At 38.1% G+C, this 15,074-nt stretch overlaps 1 protein-coding gene and 1 pseudogene across 34 annotated transcripts in view; one reads left to right on the top strand and one right to left on the bottom strand.

Moving 5' to 3' along the window:
• The window catches only part of Nrxn3 (neurexin 3), a 1,564,636-nt gene that overhangs the window by 1,354,776 nt on the left and 194,786 nt on the right, over positions 1-15,074 (top strand). The gene's annotated exons all lie outside the window — the stretch shown is intronic.
• On the bottom strand, positions 2,032-2,618 carry LOC121452408 (annotated as a pseudogene).

Below are 15,074 nucleotides of genomic sequence, written 5' to 3'. Positions count from 1 at the left end.
TAAAGGTTCAAAATGTCTATCAATTTAAAATTGATATTTGTGCTCATTGTATAAATAAGTGCTAGGCAGTTCAAGTGGCAAAGGAATATGTCCATGGTTATTCTTCCAATATACTGCATTGCCTCTGGGTCTCTCCTGATAGCTTTGACTTCAATAGCCCCATTCTTTCTCTTTCTTTTATTGTTTCTCCATATTTTAAAACCATATTCAAGAGTACTGCTTCCTTTAGACACAAAAAAGGAAACAATGAGCCAAGCAAGAAGACAAGCAAATAACCAGGCACATCAGAAGACTGCTCTGTGCTTCTCAATCAAGCATTGATGGTGGGGCTGTCAGAGTGCAATTCTTATTGATGTCACAGATATAGAAAGCAAGGGGTTTAAATACTTGTGAAGTCAAGAAATGGCGATGAAAATCCCAGTGTGGTGTCTTTGCCTTGCACTCTAGTGCTTATTCTGTTATCAGCATGTTGCATTCTTCCACTATTTTTTTACATACAATGTTCTCCTTATAAGAACACTTATCATGTTATGGAAATATATATGCTAATAATCATATGTTCATTTAATTATGTTGTTAAGGACTCTATTTTCAAATAGGATCACATTTCAGAATCAGAGATTAGAGCTTCATTATATCATTCTGGGAGATAGTTTCGAGCTTCATCATATCTTTCTGGGGGATATAATTCTATCTGCATATCAACTTATAACTGTACCTCTTTAGAATGTCTCTGTGATGAGTATTCCAGGCACCAAAGACATTGTCACCAATATGCAGAACACCCAGGGAAAATGAGGGTATTTAATCCCTCTAACTCACAGGACTTAAGTTTTCTTCCTGTTACATTATATTCAAACTGTCATAGTCAGTTCCTCAAAACATTGACAGGCGTGTGTGTGTGTGTGTGTGTGTGTGTGTGTGTGTGTATGATACAGAGTATGTAGGTTTGCATCTTTTGAAATGAATCCAGAACCCCTAACCTAGAGCAAAATAGCAGAGAAGCAAATGCCTTCTCTACGATTGTGTTCCATTATATCTCCAGGGAGAAGTGTTATAGATGCTCCATTTGATCTGGAAATTAAAACATTTCCACAGAGAAACACTATCTCTGTTCAGGTATTTCTAAGTGGAAGATTCTAGGGATCACTGTTTCCTTACTGACCCTTGATTGTCACCATAGAGGGAGAAGAGGGTGTCACTCAACCAGTTGTAAAAATATCCTAGGGTTTTAGACTCTTGTGCCAAAGGGGGAATAAATAACCAAGGTGTAAATAAATTTTGAAGACATATTCTTTTCTTCATTTTGATTATGAGAAGAATAAAACTTATTCATAATACATGATGGAGATGATTATTGGAAGTTGGAGGCCATGAATAAGTCTACTGGCTAACAATCTGTAGAACCACGGAAGAGTAGGTATAAAGTAAGGAAGTAGAGGGTATAGAGAGACCTCATTAGGAAAGAGAAATAAAATTGTTATGGATGAACAGGGAATGGTTAGAGCAGGATGCTTAAGTGGAAAGAGGGAGGGGAGAAGCAGATGAGGAAGAGGAATACAGAGAGCTAAAATTAAGAAACAATTGAATAGTCTTGAAACCTAATACAATAGAAGCTTCCTAAAACATTTACATATATGAAGAAGATTTAAATGAAATTATCAAATAGTGGTGGAGACAGTTCTTACCAGCCATCTCCTATCACCAAATGGATTTGGTTTCATCCAATAGAGTTGTTGGGCAAAGAGTCCCAGAGAATCCCCAGTCTAGCCAGATTGATGCTTAGACAGTAGGTTGCTCTCCGCAAACTGACAGAAAGATCCTAGTGCTGAATACAATGCCCACGCAACTCACTGAATATAGAGAAGTCAAGATGGTATCTGCATAAAGTCTTTGCCTCTACTTTCTAGTCTCTTTGGTACAGAAAAGTACTTTTTTATTTAAAAAAAAACCACAATAAAAGGTGTGTTTAATGAACTGAAAACAGAGAAAGCTAGTAAAGAAAAGCAGATCAATTTGGTCAAGTTAGAATTAGAACCGAGGAGCTCCATAAGCATCTGGCATCCGTTCAGTGTTGTATTTATGGTTAGAAATATACATGATAGGAACTCTAGGGATCTTCTGAATTCTTCGTTTGAGGTCCTGATAAACTGTAGCCACAATGTAACACTTGTGCTGAGTGACTCTTGTACCAAGCAGTCATTAGCAGAGGTTCATTTGTGTGTACATGGAAGTCAGTCAAATCGTGGATCCTTGGTGATTCTTAGTGCCACTCAATACTTCTGGCCCAATTTTTCAGTTTCAGCCATCACACAATCAGTTATACAAGGGATACACTTGGCGTTCAAACAGTCCATCATGGACTGCACTAAGTCTAGTTTGGCTTTAATGGAAAAGTTGATGAAGTTGGTGGCAACAAGGATATGGTACGGTGGACCCAGCTATGTATTGTACTAGAAGAATAAACAGGAAGGATGTTGGGGGACTTCTCTTTGCTTCAGAGCACTGGGATCTTTTCTTTCTTTCTTTTTAGGCTTTAATCTATCCTTTTCCTTAAGTCTCTCATCTCTGAGACTAAGCATTCGCTTCATAGTTGCATATTTTCTTGTTTTCTCTACTTCCCCATGTTCAAGCCGTACTCCTGTTTCTTCAGAAAAATACTTTTAAGGCTACCAAAAGAGACACAAGCACCAAGCAAGCCCCAAACGCTCTGTTCTACAGTGGTATCCTACCTACAAGATGCGCTAGGGCAGTAGTGGCACAAAACTTGTGAAAGTAACCAACCAATACCTGACTTAAGGCCCACTCCATGGGGTTGAACCCATACCCAACACTGCTTGGACAACCAAGTGCCTGAGACTGGATAGCCCACCAATCTAGGGCAAAACCAGAAACTACTCATTTAAAGCAAAGTAGTGATAAAATGACTCCTAATTACTTTCTGCTCTATTCAGAGATTAGTGCCTTGTTTGGCCATCGTCAGAGAAACTTTCTTCTGTAGCAGATGGAAACAGATAGAGAGACTAACATCCAAGCATTACGCATAGTGTGCGAGATCTTAGAGCACTCATTCCTGAAAGGGATGTCTTCATTTGACTCCTCCCCCATGATGTCACAGGAAATCCTGTGGAAGAGGAAGTTGAAGGAGTGTGAGAATGAGAGGAGAGGGAGGAGACCAAGAGAACAAGTCTAAATCAATATGCTCACAAGTCATGTAAACTCACAGAGACTAAGGCAGGATGCACAGCGCCTGCACGGGTCTGTTTCAGATCTTCTGTGTATACATTATGGTTTCCTATTTAGTGTTTTTTTTTTTAATGGGATTCCTGACTTCTTGAATGAGTTGGTCTCCAGTTGTTTCTGTGACAACACAATGACAAATCAGGTAACATCTGCTAACAGTAGCTTCTCTCTCAGAGTTTATAAGACGGTCAAATGGGTAATATTTGACAGCAGAACATTTTCTTACAGAGAACAAGGAAGGGTTTTATTTTTACTATTGTTACTCTTGACTCATATCCGTGTGTCTTGAACATACTGTATTCAATGATGGAAGGCACACTGAATTATAAAGACTCATTTTTTTCTCCTCGTGGTTTGTTTGTTTGGTTCCTGGAAGATGAGTTGGTTTTGACTCACAGTTTGAGAGGACAGTCCATCATGGTAGAGAAGTTGCGGCAGCAGGAAATTGAAGTGGCTGATCACATTGAATCCTCAGTTAGAAGGCAGAATGTGATAAGTACTGTAATCTTTACTTTGTGACAGCATTGGTGGCAATTGAGGAGCACTGCTGCAGGGGAACCTTAGACAGGAATCCTGCAGTCACAGTGGAGGTTCTTAGGAAGTGCATGGCAAAGGAGCAACATCAAGGGCAGAAGAGAAAGATGAAGTAAGACCTACAAGTGCCAGGCATTCCTGGTCAGTTTGGACTTTCTGGCTTCAGAAACAAAATTTGGATTTTCTGTTGCTATGAAAAAAATCTGACCAGGTGCAGAAAATCAACTTCTTTTTCCTACAAACCTGTGCCTTTGTACTAGTTGTACAGTTTTTTCATTGTGTGTTTAGTGGAATCTCCTGCATTCAACATATTTGTGAGCCAGCACAGACAAGCCTCCCCTTCTCTGGTCAGATACTTCTAATAATGTCTGGAGATCTGACAATCATGCTTACTGGCCTCCCTTGTAAAGTAAGCCTCACAGTTACCTTAATGAGACAGTCTTTAAGAGGAGTAAGAACTGAAATTCATAGACATCAGACTCAAGTTTAGGTTCTCTTCCTAGTCATTATGTGGTCTCGTCTTGGTTTATTGAATTTATTGGATAAAGACAAACAAAAAAAACCCACAACAAGCAAATTATACAAACCATAGTTATCAAATGGGAAAAATGACAGTGAAATAACAAACTAGAAAAATGGTAAGAAAAAAAAATCATCGAACTTAGTGTCTAAGTCCCAATAGTTGCTTTCTTCCTGCCTCATAGCAATTGTTTCAAGTGTCATAAAGTATTGGATGAAAATAAGGTATTGTAAATACATGGATACCTACATGCTTCTATCTGTGGTTGTTGGTACATATGTGTATCTGCATATCTACCTGTGTTTTTATGTAGACATTCCCACATACCATTTCCATCTAGGTTTCCCCCAGGGAGTACATATCAATCCACTGCTCCGCAAGGTGAGTGGGAAGGCGACAAGATGGTAGAGTTTGGTTGGGAAACAGATTCTGAGCCCAGAACAGCAGGTAGTAACGCTGTTGGCAGAGTAACAGAGAAGAAGCTGTGGCTTACCCATGGCATCATGGCAAAAAATAGCATGGAAACAGCTGGAGAGCTGTCAGAGTGATCTCAAGGAAGAGCTGTGAAATCTCTCTGCTTATGCATTAATCGAGAGTTGTGTAGCTAGAACTGCACTGCCAGGGGAAGAACAGGCAAGGTGGTAGCTCACCCTTTCATGGCCTTTCATCTTTCTACAATATGGTTCTATGTCACAGGGATCCTGCATATGTGACTGCCCCTATGTGAATGCTACCTCCTCCCCAACTACTTCACTGACACCCAGACTATGTAGACAACCCCAAAGAGACAACGATAGGCAGGCATTTGAATCATTTACATATCTTTTATAAACACAGATTTTAGCAAGATTGGCTGGAATAGAAACAGAAACAGTTGTTATTGTGATTAAATACTAACATGGCTTTGGTTTTTCTGACTTTTAAAAATATGAATAGCAACTAATTTTTTTAAAGACTATCCTTAAGACTGTCACAGCCAGTTCAGTGAAAGGAGGAAGATGAGATACAGAGACAAAAATCATAAGGGACTGAATGGTCTATAGACTGATTTCTGCTGCAGAAAACAAATGCAAGGCCACAATCACTTGCATCAGATTGAAAAGTGGCTCTCTGCCCAAGAGTTTGGATAACCTGAAGTAGCTGAGGTCATGAATATTTTTTACGGGTGGCTAAGGAAAGAACATTTGCAGATAGGGAATTGGATGTTGTTTCTTTTGGGTATGACCTTGAATCGAGGCTGTTAGCTTTTGGCTTTCATTTCAAATAATAAATCCTCTCCCAGGGAAAAGTGAATGAATGAGGTGCTTCCGAGACTTCCCTGGGAGCGGCTGCAATCTGCGCAGTAATCGGGCAGTAAGGGCAGCATAACTGTCATATAGGAATATTGTTGAGGTTTTGCGTCAGTAAATTGTTAGTGGTGTAGAAAACACAAACAAGAAGAGAGCAAAGAACAATGGCTTATCCAATACAGGGAGAATTTACATAAGCCAGGAAGTCTAAAATAGTAGTATGAAGTAGCATATTGTGTTTTCTTTTTCTTTTGAAATGCATGGCAATATTTTCCCAAGGAGGGCAGGGAGATTTGCTTTTAATGATGTCAGAGGAACATTCTGTGGATTGTTATGGGCTCTACTCTCCATGGCATTAGGTGGGAAACGGTGTTTCTGTGTGATTATTTTCGGCAGTTTGATGATACCTAATTTTTTTTCTTCTTTCGGGTTCAAGCAAAGAGATACAGATGCATATTATGAGTGAATGCTTTTCCACACTAGAAGCATGCACTCTTCCCATTCTCAATGTCCGTATTAATTTCCCCACTGTCTAGCGATGCTTCTTGAGCTGCCAAGGCATGAGCCACATGTTACTTATCACCTTTTCTACTGCTCCTTTTACACAGGTCTTAAAATTTTGACTTTCCCTGCCTATATTGACTGTCACTGGAGTCTTTTTGTAAAGTCTTGAATGTAGTACCCATGGTACTTAGATATTTTTATTATTGTGTATTCAAAACGAAGTAGTCTTCTGCCTTATTGGGAAATAAAATATACATATACATACTTATATTTTGAAATATATATATACATACGTATTAAAACTGCATCTAGGTTCATTTCAAACACAAGGAAGCTTTTCAAAGGTTTGACTCTACTTTTTCATTCTTGAATAGGCTGAGCACAGCTACATTATCTTGATACAGAGAAAGCAAGCATAATTCTAGCCATTAACTTATTAAAAGTAAAGATACAAACAACCTCAAGCAAAAAGAATGCTACCAGAGTCGGGCTGTTTCCAGAAGACATTGTTGACTTTCAAATAAGGAAAGTGTCTTAATGGTGGCTAATGGAAACTGAAAAATCAGAAAAGATTCCTTCTATGTCTTCAGTGGCTCTTCAGAAGACACTGTAGTACCTGAATTTACAATTTCAAATGCTTAAATTAGAAAACAAAGAAGGGAAGTAACTTGTTGGTTTCTTCTTTACCATACATGGAGACAAAGGTATGGGTCCAATTCCTTGCATTCAGGTCACAGCTTCCAAATCTGACCGTCTAACAGAATGTATTTTAGAGATGTATTTACTGAAACCAAGCATACTAGTCAATCACAGTCTGATAAAGCTAGATAATAAACTAGCCTGAATCAAGGGACTTGCCACAGAAAATCCTTATCCTCAGTTAGAAGGCTGTAGGCTGACTGAAGTTTGGCTTATCTCCCTTGGGTTCCAAATGGTGGTTTTGCGTTGGGCTACAAGGCACTGGGATTGTCTCCAGGCTAGGATTAGGTTCAGATATTCTGTATGCATGTTTATTCTCAGGTTCAAACTGAAAACTCTGTGATTATCTAGAGCTTATTCTCTTCATGGTGTGTCTCTATATTTCCCCAAACACTACAAACAGAGGAAACTCTTTGGAAGTTTTGTTTATTTCACATCTGCTACCATCCCATGAGCTAAAGAGGTACTGTTATGGTTTAGCATAACATAGAAAAAATGCTGAAAGCCTACTGATGACATTGTTCATCCATTGATTCCTTCTGTCATTCATTCATTCATTCATTTATTCATGCTTTTGAAACTGAGTCTAGTATGTAGCTGATGCTAGCTTCAGATTCATAGAGATTTTTTTGACACAGTCTTACAAATGTTGGGATTACAGTCACTCACCACACCCAGTTTATTGGTGACTTCATTAAACCATGGTACTTGTTCAAGAGCCAGATGCTCCATACTTTGCTTAATCTCTGCAGAGTACCAAGAAGTCATTCCTTACTCTAATAGCAATACACTTGTATTGATCCATCAAGAGTTCACCTACATTTCCCAATTGTAGAACCCATTGAGTTACGGGTCATTTATCACCTCCACTTGCTTTCCCCTTTTCCTTTGGCTCAGTCATCTTAACTATTCATTAATGCAATCCTTTCTTTAATTTTGGTTAATCTATATGCATCTCATCTTAGTTTCTCTGGATTTTATTTTTTGTCTCCCAATCTCACCATGGCATTTATACTCCATGGTTTCCCCTCTCATACATTAGCCACAATGTTTCTCTGCAACCAAGACACTGACACAACATTGCTTGGAAACTGTTAAGGACATAGTCTTGTGGCCATCCATGCAAGAGCTACCCATCTGCTGGGTAACCATCTGTGATTTATCCTTCTTTGTAAACATTCCCTTTTCTTTCCATTGTGGCCTCAAAGAGATCACACAAACCTGCCTGCTACTGACACTTACTGGTAACTTTTGCATTTTCTCTGCACCAGACCCTTATCCTTCCTGTGTGGCAAACGTATTCTCAAAGAGATAAGGTTAGTTCAATGTGACCATTCTTCATGCTGTTGTGCCAACTTCTTGCCAAAGATCACAACGACAACTGTTCATAAAGTCCAGGCAATTAAGTAAGCATTTGTATAAACTGTTAGATGTAAGTCATTTTGTTATCAGAGATAGGTGTTCTTTGAGAGAGACTATGGCAACAGAAAGAATCCCTGTGAGTTAACATGGCACGCCATGTTGTGATCCAGCTTCTGAGCTCTTTTGCCTGCCTACCACGCATGTGAATGCTAATTTTTCTTCATTTTCACTAAAAGACATGGTATATTCCCTGACGCAGATTTGGAAGGGACTTTGAAAGCCCTGGTAAGTTTCAGTTCAGCTTACAAATGTCTCCTACAAAGTTTCTGATAAATCTTCTTTGCATCCATTGATGTACGGTACCTACTTCACATCCCTGAAAAACTGCAGAAATCACTCTTTTCTGTTCTAGCTGAGGAAAAATGGGATTGTGTGTTTTCCTGAGTTGAGTCTACCTGGACCCTTGACCACCTCTGTCTTTCTATCTCTTTTGTAATTGTCATCCTCAGGTCCTTTATCTCTCGTTTATCTGTCTTATTTCTCCTCTCCTGTCTTGCCCCCATCTGCTCAAAGATAACTAAATTTGTTTGTGTTTTTCGTCATTTCACTCAGGTTTTCCAGTGCTAAGTGAAGAGAGTTTATGCTCCTTCACGTGGCACTCAAAATGTAACATCACTTGGCTTTAATTTACTATTTAATTTCTCTCCAGGGTATTCATTTTGTCTAAACCAAACTGTCCATTGTCCAGTCAGGTTTTTTTTTTGTTTATTCATTTGTTTGTTTAAAATTGCATTTCAGAAACTAGGATACTTTTTAGAATGCTATTTTTTTCTCTTTCATTTTGATTCAGTTCCTTTGTCGAAGTCTGAGATGTTCTTTGCAAGCCAGCCCATGTCAATTGTTTTACACGAAGTCTTCTGTACCCTCCCCAACAGAATAACCATTTCCACTTATGTTCTATCAAATGGTATTCATCTCTAGATAGCTTTTACGGTTCTAATGATTATTTTGTTCCCATCTTATTTCATCTGCCCAGTTTCAAATCCACTGAGGACCTATGCCACATCCCATTTTTACATCTTTGACTCTCACATAATTCTTTATAACTAGTGTGTCCAACTGATGCTCATTAATTTGTGTAAAAATAGATTCATAATATATAATTCTACTTCATAAAGACTAGACTAAGTATTTTCAAAATAATTCCAGTCTCTGTATATTTGAGAGACAATCATCTTTGAGATTGACATAAACCAAATTATCACCATGTACATCATAAGAAAATAGACCTTACTTTTACCTAACATGTTAATAATAGTTGGATTGGAAAAAAATGTTTAACTAGATTGGTTATATATCATAAATATTATATATGACTTTTTAAAATTACCTACAGAGGTCTGATTGGGGAAGCATGTCTATTTATTTTTAAAAAGTATGAGTCTTAAGGCTATAAACAATTGTACATTCAGGAACTGGAAAACTCAGCTCTGGCTTGAAATTCTAGAAGAGATTTTTGGATGCATATGGCAGGAATTAAGTAATTAGATTGGTGTTTTTTGTTTTTGTTTTTGTACTGTCTTTGATTCACTAGGTGACTTGGGGAAGTATATCATAGTTTTAGCTATTTGTCAAACCAAGATTCATATGTAGTTGTGCAAAATATGTGTCCCCTTAGTTGCTTCCCTCTAAGAGATTAATGAGATAATTTCCAAAGAGTACTTTGATTTTTTTTCTGATAAAAGAAACAGACAAGTATGACATGAAGCATTTTCTGCTTCTTCTGAAGGTTTGAAAGAGAGTTAAAAACAGCCTTTTAAAAAATATCAGAGTGAGAGTGGAGAGGCATGCTTGCTTAAAATCAAGTCCACAATTCTTGAAGGGCACTTAATAATTTTCCCCTCTGTGCATTGGGCATTGCAATTTACCTTCCCTTCTCCACGTATTATCTCATTGCTCTTTAAAATTACTCTATGAAGTCCATTATCAAAGTTGATAGGACCATTACCATATTTCCAATGAAGAAAGTAATACTCAGAGAGGTCACATGACTTGTCCAGCGCTACTTGACTCATATATGAAAGAGTAGAGGGTTACAGTTGCTTTTATGGGTTCAAGTCCACCTCTACACATCTCCATTTCTCCAGTTTTATTGATATTGTGGCAGACAAATCAGAACATTACTTTATATTCCTATTCTGTCCCTGTTCAGGAGTGATTTTAAACCCCATTTCCATTACAAACACTTCCATGTTACTATGACTTAAGGCTAGTTCTTATATGACAATTCTTGGGGACCATAAATATATATTGTTCCTGAGGCATTTTATAGAAAGGGAAGTTTCTTGCCTTTTCTTAAATAGGCCCTCAGAATTTAGCCCGATTTTCACTTTTGCTTTGCGTTCTTTTTGTTATGATTGTGGTGACTTGTTCTGTGAATTTTTGTTCTTGTTTTAGTCACATCTCACTTTGGAGCCCTGGCTGGCCTGAAAACTCCCCATGTAGAACAAACTGGCCTTGAATATGCAGTGTAGACACAGGATGCTTGTTCATTTCCTGGCCATCCTGACCCTAATAATCATACAGAAACTATATTGATTACAACCCTGTTTGGTCAATGACTCTAGTGTATTCCTAGCTAGCTCTTATATCTTAAATTAGCCAATTTCTATAAATCTGTGATTACCATGAGACTATGGCCTACTGGTAATGTTCTGGCAACCATATCCTTCAATAGCTACATAGCATTTTCTTGACTCTTCCTGCTCTATGTATATATCTCTGTTCAGATTTTTCAACTGGCTTTACTCTGCTAAGCCATTGGCCAAAACAGCTTCTTTATTAACCAATGGTAATAAGACGTAGTCACAGGATACAGAGAGATAGCCTACATTATCTCCTCTTTTCTGTCTAAATAAAAAGGAAGGTTTTAACTTTAACAAGGTAAAATTGCATACAACAAAAACAGTTATTAAATAAGAATTATAGTCACAATATTTAGTCCATTACATTTGGAATATTAAGGAAATACTCTATCATCTATCCTATTTTTGTGAGTCAAAAGTTTTATTTCTAATTTATCTTTCATCACAAATAAGGAAAACTATAACTATCTGTCTTCAACTCTTCAAAGACCCCAGAAGGTTATAATATTACCTAAGTAAAGAGTACATTGTAAGAAGCTTCCAAAACTTTAGAATTGACAGAGACAGCTTACTGCCTGGACAGTCACCCAAAGTTCTTCTGTAATGTTGTTGCATTCATATACACTTTACAGGCCCATAGTATTTGGCAGACTTTACTATGAAGCAGGAAATTTGAAAAATTTTCTCATCTATATAAGCCATTTGTCAGCCACTTTCCTTTGTGTTCTGCAGAATGTCTGGCAGTTTCTTCTGTGAAGAGAAACTGTGAAGAATCATCCCCACTTTTTCAGTCTGGCAACGTTTTCTGGTCCCTTTCCCGTGGGTCCTGCATGTTCAGTTTATACAGCATATCATCAAAGCAGTCCAGGAAAGAACAGTTTCTTGTCCAAATGGCTAGCCTTGTTGCATTGAAGGGAAATTCCATAACAAGTTTCTTCAATGCCCATCAACCTCTCTGAAGTAATTATCTCATTGTAATGAAAAGTTCTAAGTTCTTAAAACATTTTAAATGCCATATTTTGTTAGTCTTTGAAAGGTTTGAAGGATACCTATCCCTCTGAAATATATCTCTGTATATCTAGAAAACCTAACTAACATGACTACAAGTTTGACTATTATATATGACTATCTATCAATCTGTATTTCTTAATTATACAATGCATTTTAAACAAAATACCTTAAACAAGAGCAGAAATACATATACACAATGTAACAAAAACAACCCTAAATTTTTATCAATAGACCAGATCACATACCAATGCAAAATATTCATCTTTATATCATATCCCCCTTATTTTTTTAGAAATTGACTCTGAACATTAATCACTTATAATCAACTCCCTTTAAATGAAAATACACATTTATAAACAGTCATTTTGGGAATTTGGTTGTTGTTCTTTCCAAACTGCTTCCTGGTTTTTTTGTTGGTCAAAGTATTTTTAGGCTTCAAAGAAACCTTTTGGGAGGGAGCTTTATCCATCAAACCACATTAGCCTGAAAGAAATCCACAGGTTCTAATCCTCTGTATAAACAAAAACAGAACCACTTTTTCAAAGTATCATGTCCTTAGACTCAAATTTTTAAGTAAAGATACCATTAAAATATCTATGTTGGTTTAGCACAGCAGCCCATACAATGAAATGTCTCTCTGTCATTAGCTGTTCACAGTCAAAAAAATTTCAAAGAAAGCACAATAATATACACAATCTAGACTCTCTGTGTATATTACACCTTTATGTGGCTTATTTTTTTTTACTCCTTTAATCTATGACTCTCTAATCTCTTTTATTACCTTTATTGTTGTAATAGGAGCGGTGGGGCTGCATCCCCAGCACCCCGGCCACCTGGCTAGCTTATGCCCCGAAATAACAACACATAAATTGTATTCTTTTAGACACTGCTTGACCCATTATATCTATCCTCTTCTCAGCTAACTCTTGCACCTGGACTAGCCCATTTCTAATAAGGTGTGTAACATCAGTCTTACCGGGAAAGATTCTAGCCTATGTCCATCCTTGGTTGCAGCTTCATCGCGTGTGCCTCAAAGAGCAGAGCTATCATGTCTACCCGGGAGAGGGGAGTATGGTGTCTCTGAGCTCACTACCTCTTCCTTCCAGCATTCTGTTCTGTTTATTCCTCCCACCTATGTTTTAACCTATCAGGGCCAAGCAGTTTCTTTATTGCTTAACCAATGAAATCAACAGATTGATATATGACACTCCCACATCACTTTATTGTCTCTTTAAATACTTCATTTTATAGCTGTCTTTATGTTTTTCCCACTCTCTCCCAAGCCTATGTACATTTTTTAACACACTAGGACCTGTTCAGAGGTTTATTTCAGTCTGAATCTGTCTTTATTGCATATCTGTAATCATTTCTTGACCAGGGTTTCTCCTTAAAATGCTAAGCGGTGAGGTTAGTATGAATTGGCTCCACCTCATCCAACATGGCAGAGGTTTGTTCACTGTCCTCTCTGCAAGCCATGCTCACCACTCCAGGTCCCAGGACACAGTGAGTCCATGTTGCCATTAAGCAATTAGTAGCATGCTTCTCACAAACACCATTTAAGTACAGGACCTCCAGAAAGAGCCATGCTGTTAAAACAACTATCACAAATCAGGAATACTTCTTTTAAAGGAGCCATGCCTCTGATCACCGCTAGCAAACAGAGCCCACCTGAGAAAATGCTACTACTAAGAAGCCATGCCTAAATCTGTTCTGCTGTGTCTAGAATTCCTTCCCAAGTTCTCTCAGGTTTTATGTGTATATAGTTGCCTCATGCTGGCACCAATTGTAGACAGAGGGTGCTTGTTTGTCTTCCAGCCATCCTGACCCTAATAATCATACAGAAACTATATCAATTTTAATACTATTTGGCCAATGACTCTAGTGTATTTCTAGATAGCACTTACCTCTTAAATTAACCCGTTTCTATCAATCTGTGCATTTCCTTGAGACTGTGACCTACTGGCAAGGTTCTTGCAACCATCTCCTTTGGTAGCAGCATGGTGTCTCCCTGGCTCTGCCTACTGTATCTGTTCAGATTTCCCACCTGACTTTACTCTCCTAAGTCACGGGCTGAAGCAGCTTCTTTACTAACCAATGGTAATAAAACAAAGTCACAGCATAAAGAAGAGAATCCCACATCAATGCAGTGATCCTCCCATTTGATTCCTAAGTACAGGGATTGCAGACATGTGCCACAATAGTCAATTGTGTTTTTCTCTTAAAATATATTCTCTCTGTATGCCTCTCCATTTCTCTCTCTCTCTCTCTCTCTCTCTCTCTCTCTCTCTCTCTCTCTCTGTGTGTGTGTGTGTTGTGTGTGTATGTGTGTCTCTCTTTCTGTCCTTTCTGTCTATCTCTCATCTCTGTATGCACACATGGATGTGGGTACCTGAAAGATGTCAGTAGAAGAAATTGGATCCCTTGAGACTGGAGTTACAGGTGGTTCTGAGTCACTGTGTGTAGGTATGAGAACAAAATCTGGTCTTCTGCAAGAACAGCAAGTGTTTTTAACCGCTGAACTACCTCTCCACCTGCAATGCACTTTTTTGATAGCCATTATCAGCACAATTTATGTGAATGCTGAAAATGACTCTGCTCCCTAGATATTAATGTTTAGCATCATACATACAAATGGGTGCTAAATTTATACTCTCTGAGAAAATTGCTAGATTAATCACTGATTCTGCATGGAGCAGAAGGTTCAGAGAGTTCACAGGGATAGGAGGGACTATAGATTAGAGTGGGGATGTAGGGCTCTAGGGTGAAGAATAAAATCTGCCCTCTTGACAATAATAGAATTATTGGTTTCAGGGAACTATGTTGGCAGAATTTGTACATGTAGTTCTGACACTACATTACAACTTTACAAACTTTTCCTTTTTTCTTTTCCTCTATTCAATTCTGCCTATTCAACTACTAATGACACTTAGCTAGGGATTCAAGATGTATGTAAGACAGGTAGTACATCCAAGTGAATCAAAGAAGCCAGATAAGAGCGCTGTTTCTGTGATGTCTCAGTTTGTTAACTAAATTGCAGGTTGTACCGTTTGGCCAGAGACAGCTGACAGGCTACTCTGCCCAAACAAATCACATCTACAAAATGATACGTGCACTTTAATTTCATTAGAGGCAGGGGTGTGATTATGGACTGAGCCATCACAGTAAATATGGTGATTATATGCATCCCTCAGGACTTGCACTTGGAGTTGACAGCATAATTGGACAGCACAAGGGAGTTTTGGGGCTTGTTCACACACATAAGTGTCA

This window comes from Microtus oregoni, unplaced genomic scaffold, assembly GCF_018167655.1.
Source record: "Microtus oregoni isolate MIOR12 unplaced genomic scaffold, Mior012 000009F_ref0000495, whole genome shotgun sequence".
Lineage (NCBI taxonomy): Eukaryota > Metazoa > Chordata > Mammalia > Rodentia > Cricetidae > Microtus > Microtus oregoni.
This window is presented reverse-complemented; position numbering and strand designations above follow the sequence as displayed.